This window comes from Orcinus orca, chromosome 17 (assembly GCF_937001465.1).
Source record: "Orcinus orca chromosome 17, mOrcOrc1.1, whole genome shotgun sequence".
NCBI lineage: Eukaryota > Metazoa > Chordata > Mammalia > Artiodactyla > Delphinidae > Orcinus > Orcinus orca.
This window is the reverse complement of record NC_064575.1, coordinates 40,208,296-40,220,940: the sequence shown is the minus strand read 5'-3', so window position 1 is coordinate 40,220,940 and position 12,645 is coordinate 40,208,296. Positions and strand designations below refer to the sequence as shown.

General features: G+C 40.3%; 2 pseudogenes; both read left to right on the top strand.

The window, feature by feature from the left end:
• The first annotated feature begins 1,678 nt into the window (after positions 1-1,678).
• LOC125961766 (KH domain-containing, RNA-binding, signal transduction-associated protein 3-like) lies at positions 1,679-3,592 on the top strand (annotated as a pseudogene).
• A 5,200-nt stretch (positions 3,593-8,792) lies between these two features.
• LOC125961699 (ferritin light chain-like) lies at positions 8,793-11,171 on the top strand (annotated as a pseudogene).
• The last annotated feature ends 1,474 nt before the right edge of the window (positions 11,172-12,645 follow it).

Sequence of the window (12,645 nt, the reverse complement as noted above, 5' to 3'; positions counted from 1 at the left end):
AGCGGATAAAGTCCAGGGAACAGAAACACCCCTAAGAGCCTCCAGAAAAGAATGTAGCTCTGCCAACACTTTTTTTTCTTTTTTAACCATCTTTATTGGAGTATAATTGCTTTACAATGGCGTGTTAGTTTCTGCTTCATAACAAAGTGAATCAGCTATACATATACATATATCCCCATATCTCCTCCCTCTTGCATCTCCCTCCCACCCTCCCTTCCCTATCCCACACATCTAGGTGGACACAAAGCACAGAGCTGATCTCCCTGTGCTTTGTGGCTGCTTCCCACTAGCTAGCTCTTTTACATTTGGTAGTGTATATATGTCCATGCCACTCTCTCACTTCATCCCAGATTACCCTTCCCCATCCCTGTGTCCTCAAGTCCACTCTCTATGGCTGCGTCTTTATTCCTGCCCTGCCCCTAGGTTCTTCATAACCATTTTTTCTTTTTTTTTTTTGATTCCATATATATGTGTTAGCATATGGTATTTGTTTTTCTCTTTCTGACTTACTTCACTCTGTATGACAGTCTCTAGGTCGATCCACCTCACTACAAATAACTCAATTTCATTTCTTTTTATGGCTGAGTAATATTCCATTGTATATATGTGCCACATCTTTATCCATTCATCTGTCGATCCTGCCAACACTTTTACTCAATTGAGGCCAATGTCAGACTTGTAAGGTAATAAATTTACGTTGCTTTGAGTCACTAAATTTGGGATAATTTGTATGAAAGCAATAAAAAAAAATACAGAGGTCCTACAAGAGCCAGGCTATATATTTATACTTAAGTATTTCTGAAATGAATTTAACCTTGTGATTGACAGCAGCAGCAGCAGCAGCAGCAGCAGCAGCAGCAGCTTCCAAGGGATCCCACCACACACCTGAGGCAAAAGGAGCCTAATACAAAGCAGTGACAGCAGCAGGTCACTGCCCCACACTTGGGGTAGAGGGGGACTTGATCTACTGTAGCAGCAGCATAGCCTGAATGGGAACCCATCCTCCTGTGGCACTAGTCCCATCAACATTAGTCTAATCTGCTAGCATCTGCTGTGCCAACAGGCCCAACATATACAAACCCTCCAACTCAGTAGCATTAAGTGAGCCAGGCTCAGTGTTTCCTGAAACTCATATCCAGTTGCACTGGAAATCCAAGATATCACCTACTGTTATGAAAACATAAACAATAACAGAAGACTGGGAACTTCAGAAAGAAAAGGGGAACAATGGAATGGGTGAAAACAAATGGGGTAAATATAAGAGACTATCATTAGCCTCATGAGTTTCTTAAATTCTATATGATGGTCAAAGCAAAAATGATGACACCATCTGATGGGGTTCTCAATGTAGAGAAAGGAAATACTACAGAAAATCATACTTTAAAACTGGGGAATATTAAGAGACCTAAATGGAAGTAAAATTTTGAAACTTCACTTGAAGTAATGAAACACTGATTCCAGTAGGCTATGATAAGTTACATATGTATACTGTAATGCCAAAAGCAACCACTAAGAAAACTATACAAACAGTATACACAAATGATTATAAATGAATTAAATTAAAATGGACTTATTAAAAAATGTTTAAGTAGAGCTCGGAGAACGCGGGGCGGCGCGCGGCGTGCGGGTGGCGGCTGAGCTCGGCGCTGGCGCTGGCGCTGGCGCCCGCTGGCGGGGTTCGCCCGGGACTGCCTCAGGCTCGCAGAGTGTGCCGCCGGCCCGGCAAGAGGGCCCGCCTGACTGCGCCGGCCCGTGGCGGGAGCTCGGGGACCGCGTCCGGGAGGCAGTGGCCGCCAGCGCGGGGCAGTCGGCGGCCACCCCCTGGGGACCGGGGCTGCGCGGCCGCTTCCCGCCTCGCGGCGCCGCCAGGCCGACCGCCCGGCTTGGCTCCGCCGCGCCCTGGCCGCGGCGTCCGGCCCGGGTTCCGCGCCGCTAGGGCGCGGGCGGGGTCGGGGGTTGCGTGGCCGGCGCTGCTCGCCCGCCTCGAGTCCGCGTCCAGGGCCCTGGCGGCCGGCGAGCATGGAGGAGAAGTACCTGCTGGAGCTGATGGCGGAGAAGGACTCCCTGGACCCCTCCTTCACGCACGCCCTGCGGCTGGTGAACCAAGAAATAGAAAAGTTTCACAAAGGAGAAAGCAAGGACGAAGAAAAGTACATTGATGTGGTGATTAATAAGAACATGAAGCTGGGACAGAAAGTGTTGATTCCTGTAAAACAGCTCCCTAAGTTCAACTTTGTGGGAAAACTTTTGGGGCCACGTGGCAATTCTCTGAAGCGCTTGCAAGAAGAAACCTTGACAAAAATGTCCATCCTTGGAAAAGGCTCCATGAGAGACAAGGCAAAGGAAGAAGAGTTGAGGAAAAGTGGAGAAGCAAAGTACTTCCACCTCAATGATGATCTCCATGTTCTGATTGAAGTGTTTGCCCCGCCACAGAAGCCTATGCCCGGATAGGACATGCTCTGGAGGAAATCAGAAAGTTCCTCATTCCAGACTATAATGATGAAATCAGGCAAGCACAGCTCCAGGAATTAACATATTTGAATGGTGGTTCGGAAAATGCAGATGTACCAGTTGTTCGAGGGAAACCTACCTTGCGTACAAGAGGTGTACCAACCCCAGCAATAACCAGGGGAAGGGGAGGAGTCGCGGCCCGGCCAGTGGGAGTCGGGGTACCACGAGGGACGCCAACTTCCAGAGGAATCCTTTCCACCCGAGGGCCAGTGAGTCGAGGAAGAGGACTTCTCACTCCCAGAGCAAGAGATGTCCCCCCAACTGGGTACAGACCTCCACCGCCGCCCCCAACACAAGAGACCTATGGAGATTATGACTATGATGATGGATATGGCGCTGCTTATGATGAACAGAGTTATGATTCCTATGATAACAGCTATAGCGCCCCAGCCCAAAGTGGTGCTGATTACTATGATTATGGACACGGACTCAGTGAAGAGACTTATGATTCCTACGGGCAAGAGGAGTGGACAAACTCAAGACACAAGGCACCCTCGGCAAGGACAGCAAAGGGCGTCTACAGAGACCAGCCATACAGCAGATACTGATTGTACTGTCTGATGTTGTGACATAGCCAGTCTCCACCAGTCCTGTATACTGTTCAAAGTAATTGTTTTCTATGAACAATCCCTTTTTAAATAAATCAAAATGCTTAACATCTGAATGGATGGAATTTAAAATTACTTTGTTGAAACATCAACCTGGGCAGAAAAAAAAAAAAGACATGTAAAATTTTGTTATTTCCAGTCTGTATATGAAAAAATAGGTCATCAAAAGGAAAAAAAAAACTTTGATTAACTAGTGTTAAACAAAAAAGATAGGTTTACTAAATATGTTAATCCATCCTTTTAACATAAGCCTCACCTTTCATTTTAAAGGTTTCCATAGAAATTTAGTTATTTTATCTTTCAGCCATATGCTAGTTTTTTTTTTTCTCTTGCCAACATGCGTAAAAAGGGAAGCCAACTACAAGTGCAAATAATGTGGTATTCTTTTGTAACTCAAGTCTTGAAATGTTCTGTAGTGTTAAGCAAAGTCTCCTCTTGCTTGATACTAAATAAACTTTTGAAAGAAAAAAAAATGTTTAAGTAACCCACAAGAAGGAAAAATAAGGGAAACACAGGATTGAGAAACTAAGGTAAAAGACAAAACAAAAAATAACATGGTAGACCAAATCTTTGACATGGCAATAATTACATTAATGGTAAATGATCTAAATAACCAAGTCAAAGACAGAGATTGGAAGAGTAGATTAAAAAATCGCAAGCATGATCCAACTATATACTGTCTATAAGAAGCTTACTTTAAACATCATGATATAGGTAGTTCAAAGTAAAAGGATGAAAATGATATATCATGTGAACATTAATCAGAAAAAGCAGGAATGGCTATATTAATATCAGATAAAGTAGACTTCAGAGCAAAGGAAATTATTAGGGGCAAAGAGGGTCATTACATAAAGATAACAGGAATAATCCACCTAAATGACCTAGTGATACTAAATGTGTGTGCACCAAACAACAGAACTTCAAAATGCATGAAGCAAACACTGAAAAAGGTAAAAGGAGAAAGTTTTAAATCCACAATTATTATTTGAGACTTCAACACAGCAATTTATACAACTACCAGAGAGAAAAATCAGCAAGGATATGGAAGAACTGAAAATATCATCCATCAACAGGATATAACTGACATTTAAAGAACACACTCAGTAAGAGCAGAATACATATTGAAGTGTCCATGGAACATTCACTCATATACCATATACTGGGCGATAAAAAAACATTAGCAGATTTAAAAGAATTAAAATCATAGAGAGTATGTTCTCTAGCCATAATGGAATCAGACTAGAAATCAATAAGAGAAAGACAACAGGAAAATCTTCAATCACATGAAAACTAAACATCACACTTCCAAATAACTCATGGGTAAAAAAGACAGCATCAAGGAAAAAATTTTTAAATGCATAGAATAAAAGAAAATGGAGATATAACAGATCAAAGTTTGCGGAATGAAGTGAAAGCAATGCTGAAAGGGAAGTTTATAGCACTAAATTGGGAAAGAAAATATTTCAAAGCAATAATCTAATTTTCTATATTAAAATAGTAAAAAAGGAAGAGGAAAAAACACTAAACAAGCAGAAAGAAGGAAATAATAAAGATGAAACAGAAATCCATGAAGCTGAAAACAGGAAAATAGGGGGGAAAATCAATGAAACAAAAGGCTGGTTCTTTGAAATAAACAATCTAACCAATAAAGATCTAGAAAGACTGATAAAGATAAACAGAGAGATGGCACAAATCACAGATATCAGAAATGCAACCAGGGATACCATGACATATCCTGCAGGTTAATGAGGGACAAGTTACTATGAACAAGTCTACACTATAAATTCAAAAATGTAGATGAAATGGGCCAATGTTTCTACACCCAAAACTACCAAAACTCAGCCAAGATGAAATAGATAATCTCAATTTTCCTGTAACCATTAGAAACACTGGTTTTTCATTTAAAAACTCCCAAAAGAAATATTCAGGCTTAGATGTTTCACTTTTACCCAAGACTTAAAGAATTAACACCAATTTTACATGATTTGATAAGAAATAGAAGTAGAGGGAACAGTTTCTAATTAATTTTATGAAGCCAGTATTACCTTGATACCAAAACCAGACAGGGATAGTATAGAAAGAAGAAACCTACAGACCAATATTTTTTATGAAATTGGCTGAAAAACCCTCAGCCAAATATTAGCAAATTAAATCCAGAAATATATGAAAAGAATAATATACCATGACCAAGTGGGATTTATTCCAGTTATGCAAAGTTGGTTAAATATTTGAAAATTAAACAGTGTAATCCACCATATCCAATAGATTAAGGGGGAAAAGTCATGTGATCCTATCCATTAATGCAGAGAAAGCATCTGACAAAATCCAATCCCATTCATGATTTTAAAGAAAGAAGAAAAAAAACTCCAAGCAAACTAGGAATAGAAAAGGAACATACTGAAACTCATAAAGATGATCTACAAACAACCTATACCGACATGATATTTAACTGTGAAAGACTGGATGCTTTCTCTGTAAGATCAGAAACAAGGCACCGATATCTGCTCTCACCACTTTTATTAAATATATCACTGGAGGTTCTAGTAAGAAAATAAAGCAAAAATAAATAAATACATAAATTTAAAAGTTAAATTTTTTAAAAGTTTATTTAAAAGATAAAAGGACTATTCCTACTACGTTGCATAGGAAGGAACATATCCTACTGAATGTTGAATAGCAATATATCCTATTATACTGAATAAGGAAAAGTAAAACTGTCTGTATCTGAAGATGAGATGATAATCTAAATGGAGAAAATACCAAGGAATCCACAGAAAGCTTGAGAAATAATATTAGTTTGTAAATGATTTAGAGTACAAGATCACCACAATTTTATCAAATTACATATTAATAACAAATGTGTAGAAGCTTAAATAAAAATATGTGATGCCATTTACAACTGACCTAAATAAATACTTAAATATAAGCCCAATAAGACATTTATAGGACCTCTAGACTGAAAATTACAAAATGCTGATGAAGAAAAATTTTTAAGTCGCAAACAAATAGGGAGACATACCTTGTTCATGGATTAGAAAACACAACCTGATAAAGATGTCAATTCTCCCCAAGTTAAGAGGCTTAACACAATTACTCTTAAAATGCCCTCAAGGTTTTTGTGGATATAGACAAGCTTATTCTAAGATTTATATGGTAAGAAGAGGCTGAAGAATAGCTAAAACAACTTGTAAAGGAAGATGAAAATGGGAGGAATTAATCTACCCAATTTCAAGAGTTTGCAGTAATGATGGAGGGTAGATACATAGATCAATGGAATGGAATAGAGAACCCAGAAATAGACTGACATAAATCCATATAACTTGTTTTTGACAGCAGTGCAAAAGCTATCAAGGAAGAATAGACTTTTCAAAAAATGGTACTGAAACAGTTGGACATCCCTCGACAAAAACAAACAAAAAATGAACCTTAACCTCCACACCTTACACAAAAATTAAATCAAAGTGGATCATAATCTTAAATGTAAAAGCAGGACATTTTTAGAAAAAAAATAGGAGAAAATGTTTGGCATCTAGAACTAGGGGAATAATTCTTAGACTTGACACCAAAAGTATGATCAATAAAGGCAAAAACTGATAAATTGGATCTCATCAAAATGAGTTAAAAATGCTTCATAGAAGTTCCTTTTAAGTGGATGAAAACTCAAATTACACAGTAGGAAAACATATTTGAAAATCCCATATGAGACAAATGACTTGTATCTATAATATACAAAGAACTCTCCAAACAACTTAAAAAAATCCAACTAGAAAATAGGCAGAAGACAGGAACAGACATTTCATGGAAGAGAATATACACACGGCAAAGGAGCACATGAAAAGATGCTCAGCATCATTAGCCATTAGGGAAATGCCAATTAAGACCATAATGAGATGTCAGAGAGTAACTAAAATTAAAGTATAGTGACAATATCAAATGCTGGCAAGTACATAGAAAAATTATATCACATCACTGGTGGGAAAATAGAATGGTTTAGCCACTCTGATCAACAGCTTGACAGTCTCTTTTAATCCTAAAAGTAGATTCACCCTACAACGCAGTAATTGTACTCTTGAGCATTTATCCAAAAGAAACAAAAACTTAATTAAGTTCCCACAGAAACTTACACATAAATGTTCATAGCAGTTTTATTTATAATAGCCCAAAACTGGCAACTACCCAAATGTCTTTCAGTGGATGAATGTTGAAACAAATTGTGATAAAATCTTATGATAGAATACTACCGAGCAACAGAAAGGAACAAATTATTAATATACGCAAAAATTGAAATGAACTTCAAGGGAATGATGCCGAGGGAAAAATTTTGAAAAGCTGATCTCCGAAGATTAAGTAATTCATGATTATGTTTACATATTATTCTTAAAATAACAAAACTGTGGAGATGGAGAACAGATTAGAAGTTGCCACGGGTTAGAGTGGGGGTAGAAGGTACAGCGGGGGAACTCTGTGAGGTTTTTGTGGTTCCAGTACAAATAATACAGCAATCTTGGTTTTAATCCCTAAAGATTTCTAAAAGCAATTCCTAATAAGAGGTGTCCACACATTTAGCAATGGCAGATTAGAGGTATAGCTCCCCAACATAACAACTTCAAAAGAGAACATACTAATTCAATGCATATGTTAATTTCAAAAAAAGGCCAGTCACAATACTTAAATGGTATATATCTTAACTATATTATTCTAAGTATCCAGCTATACCAGATGGACTAGCAAGATTTTCTGTACATTCAACCTTATTTAAGACAGTAAATCTTATAATAAGACAGTTAGAAAAAGAAAAAAAAAACAAACCTCAACTACAGTTGGATATTCTCATAGGAAGATGAGGTGAAAATATGCAGCAGCGGTTCAAAAGCTTAAGCAGTGGCACCTAAATTTGGTTGTGCATTAGAATCATCTGAAGCACTTTTTAAAAACCCTCACACTGACGGTTGGTCATCGTAGACCAATAAAATCATTTTAAATCTCCTCAGACGATGCCAATGTCTAGCCAGACCTGAGAACCAGCGGACTAAGCAGAAGGGGATGTTTCTACAAAGATCTCTTAACAATAAGTCCTTTCACCCAATCAGATTTACCTCCCCGCAAAGGGCTAAAGAACGCTAGTGTTGTCCATACTTGCTTAGCTTTAATTAGCACTTGTGACTCGCCCAAAACCTAGATCATGTTTCCCCTAAATTTCATGTTATTCCCTACGTTTTTCAAACCCAGGGCTAAGGGGTTTGCCAGGATGAGATTTTAAGTGCTCACACAGGGGAAGTCCCTGGCAAACCAGGACAGCGGTCCCTCTACATTGAAATGTAAAGCATCCTAAATAACCCTGCCACTGCTCCCAGATCCTAGTCTGTGCCAACCAGTGGAGAAAAGGCATTCTCCATTACCACCACGGCAAATGCTGCTGTACTTGCGTTGGCTGGTCCCTATCTTTTCCAGGCACCACTCCCCTTCACCTGCTGGTGGACGCTTTGGCCAGCTGACAATGCAGATATTTTCAAACTTTAAGGTGAATAAAAATCATCTGGAGGGCCTGTTATAACAGAGATCACTGAGCCCCACCAGAGTTGCTGATTCCATAGGGCTGGGACAGGGCCCTAAAACTTGAATATCTGACACATTATCAGGGGACGCTGGTAAAACTGGTCATGTTGTTACCGAATGCAGGTTCGTGTGTCTGAAGCACAGTGAGGCCAAACAAACCTAAAGGTTGGAGTCTGGAGCCGAGAAAGGTTTATTGCAGGATCGAGCAAGGAGAGGGGTGGCCCGAGTTCCAAAACACCCTGAAATCTCCAAAGGATTTCAGCAAAGCATGTTTAAAGGCCAGGTGAGGGAGGGACGTCCCAGGGAATGTGATCAGCTCGTGCACAATCCTCTGATTGGTTGATGTGGAGGCCACAGGGCAGGTAACATTATCCATCCTTAGGTGCCAGAAGGTCTGGGGGCTACGTGCTCATGATCATCAAGGAGTTAATTTCTTCCATTGGGTGGTGGTTTTTAGCATCTGAAAACTCAAGAAATATGCCTGAGATACTATTATCTGAGTACTTCAGAGAGGAACTACAGCAGAGGATATGGGGGATGGGTCTGTCCTAGGAAGGCCCCATAGGGTACTGCTTGGTTACAAGGTGACCATACTTTGAGAACCACTGCTCTAGTGGCTTGGAATGTTCAGAAAGTAATGGAAGAATCCCTTCCCAGGTCTAGATTCTAGTATCGCCAGCTATATTGGTGGGGGGAAGGGTAAGTTTTGTCCTTGCTTGGACTTCTGGTTCATTTATATCAAAGCCTATTTGAGGCAGTGCGCTCGGCAGTCCTGCAGTTCTGTCTTTTGCTTCAACAGTGTTTGGAATGAACAGACCCAGGGACGCTCCTTGCTCCAGCCCCCGACCACCCTCCAACCTTTCTTCCTGTCGCAACCTTTGGAATCAGCCACTCAGCTATCCTCAGCCTCCAGGACAGGCCAACACCGTTTTTTGAGCTTAGCTCCTTATCACTGATCAACCACGAGTTCCCAGGTTCGTCAGAATTATTCCATCGAGGTGGAGGCCGCCGTCCACCGCCTGTTCAACATGCATCTGGGGACACTTACCTCTCTCTGAGCTTCTATTTCGACAGCAACGATGGGACTCTGGACAGTGTGGGCCACATTTTTCGCGAACTGGCTGAGGAGAAGTGTGAGGGCGCGCAGCGTCTCTTGAAAATGCAAAACCAGTGCTGTGGCCGCGCCCTCTTCCAGGATGCGCGGAAGCCTTCTCAAGATGAGTGGGGTAAAACCCAGGACGCTGTGGAAGCCGCCATTCTTAGGGAGAAGAGCCTGCACCAGGCACTATCACATCTGCGCGCCCTGGCTTCCGCCCGCGCAGACTCCCACCTCTGTGACTTCCTGGAGAGCCGCTTCCTGGAGGAGCAGGTGAAACTCATCAAGAAGATGGGCGACCACCTGACCAACCTCCGCAGGCTGGCTGGTCCGCAGGCTGTGCTGGGCGAGTATCTCTTTGAAAGGCTCACCCTCGAGCACAAACAGGAGTCTCTGAAGTCCAGCGGCCTCTGAGGAGCCCCTCTGGCATCAGAGCTTCTGCCTGAAGCCCTGCTCTGCAGCTACTAGGCAGCTTTGTAACCGCCCAGGAGCCCTCTCCCAAGCCTTGGACCAAATGGAAACAATAACGCTTTTTGCAGAAGGAAAAAAAAAAAAGCCTATTTGAAACACAAACAGAATGAAGAGGAAAAAAAGAAATATATATATATATATGTATATATATATATATTCATGTTTTTTTTCCTTTTTTTAAAAATTTATTTTACTGAAGTATAGTTGATATACAATGTTGTGTTAGTTTATGCTGTACAACAAAGTGATTCAGTTATACGTATATATAATTTTTCATATTCTTTTCCATTATGGTTAATTACAGGACATTGACTATAGTTCCCTGTACTATACAGTAGGACCTTGTTGTTTATCCATCATATATATAATAGGTTACCTCTGCTAATCCCAAACTCCCAATCCATCACTCCCCCACCTCCCCCTTCCCCTCGGGAACCACAAGTTTGTGTGCTATGTCTGTGAGTCTGTTTCTGTTTCACGGATAAGTTCATTTGTATCATATTCTAGATTCCACATATAAGTGATATCATATGGTATTTGTCTTTCTCCTTCTCACTTACTTCATTTAGTATAATAGTCTCTAGGTCCAGCCATGTTGCTGCAAATGGCATTATTTCATTCTTTTTTATAGCTGAGTAGTATTCCATTTTATATATATCACATCTTCTTTATCCATTCATCTGTGAGTGGACATTTAGGTTGTTTGCATGTCTTGGCTATTATAAATAGTGCTGCTGTGAACATAGGGGTGCATGTATGTTTTCGAATTATAGTTTTGTCCAGATATATGCCCAGGAGTAAGATTGCTGGATCATATGGTAGCTCTACTTTTAGCTTTTTGAGGAACTGCCATAGTGTTTTCCATAGTGGTTGCACCAATTTACATCCCCACCAACAGTGTAGAAGTCAGTCAGAAAGAGAGAGACAAATACCGTATGCTAACACATATATATGGAATTTAAGAAAAAAAAATGTCATGAAGAACCTAGGGGTAAAACAGGAATAAAGACACAGACTTACTAGAGAACGGACTTGAGGATATGGGGAGGGGGAAGGGTAAACTGTGACAAAGCGTGAGAGAGGCATGGACATATATTCATGTTCTTTTAACATATGAATTGCCCCACTTTATCTGTGTGAAATAAGTTTGTTCCCGTTATTGGGCTGCTTCTCAAGCTTTGCTGCTCATTTGAATGACCTAAAGAGCTTTTAAGAAAAACATTGGTGTCTGGGTCCCAGCCCCAGAGATTTTGATTCAGTAGGTCTAGGGAGGAGCCTGGGCACAGGGAGGGCTCAGAGTTCCCCAGGTGATTCTAATGTGCAGCAACTTTGGGAACCACCTCTTGGCTTCAATCCAGCTAGTGAGCAGATATTAAATCTAAGACACATGGGCTAGTGCGTGAGCTCTAGGAAGATTCGTGCCAGGGAAAATGATCGATAGTTGTGTTACTTCTCTGAAATGGACTGAAATTTCCAATTAGCATGAACAGGGGAGGGTGAATGGGTGAATGCAATAAGGTGTATCATTTACGTATTGCCCTATGTGTATGGCTAGAAGCTTTTGCAACTGAGGTCTGCCCTACTTTTCATGCTAATGGTAATGCTTGTCCTCCTAATGCAGCTGTAAACTTTATAAGCCCATAGGTAGACAGCACCACAAAATATTTACCCCTCCCCACTGGCCCACTCTCAAGCTTCTCTCCCCTTCCCCAATACACAAATGTACATCAATGCTCTTGAGACCACTATCAACATATTGACCTTCAATTCTTCTACTTTGCAGCTTCCCTCTTATCAGGAGATGTCAGCATTTAGTGCAAGGACAAATGCTTGCCTCTTGGTGAGTAATGTAGGCAATGCCTCCAAGAGACAAATAGAGCCCTTAGGGAGGGGGAAAAAGTCTTTCAAAAAGGTTGATGCCCAGAGGAGGCATTTTCAGTCATCTCAGCTTAGAGGTCAAATATCCAAAATTAAAAAGGTTAAAAAAAAGAAAAAGAAGAAAGCCAGGAAGAAAAGAAGGAAACAATTTTCTTATCTCATAGTAATAAGGCAGTTTTCCTTAAAAAAAAAAAAGACTTAAGCCATAAATTCTCTTTCCTAATCAAAATGTGCTTTTCCGTCTTTAGACTATTCCTCTTACATCCTGTATTATTCATGACGTTTAATTCTTGAAATAGCACATGGCTGAAAACAGAAGCTAACCTCTTGTCCACTATGAATTAAATCTTCTTTTCCTAGGACCTGTCTACAGTGTACAATTTGGGGTTTGCCAACATAATTATTTTCTCTGAAATAAGTTACAGCATTTTGCCTTTTCAATATATAGTTATACAATATATTGTTAACACAACATAGTTAATATAGTCAATATAGTAAATACAACTATAACACACGTGATATGAT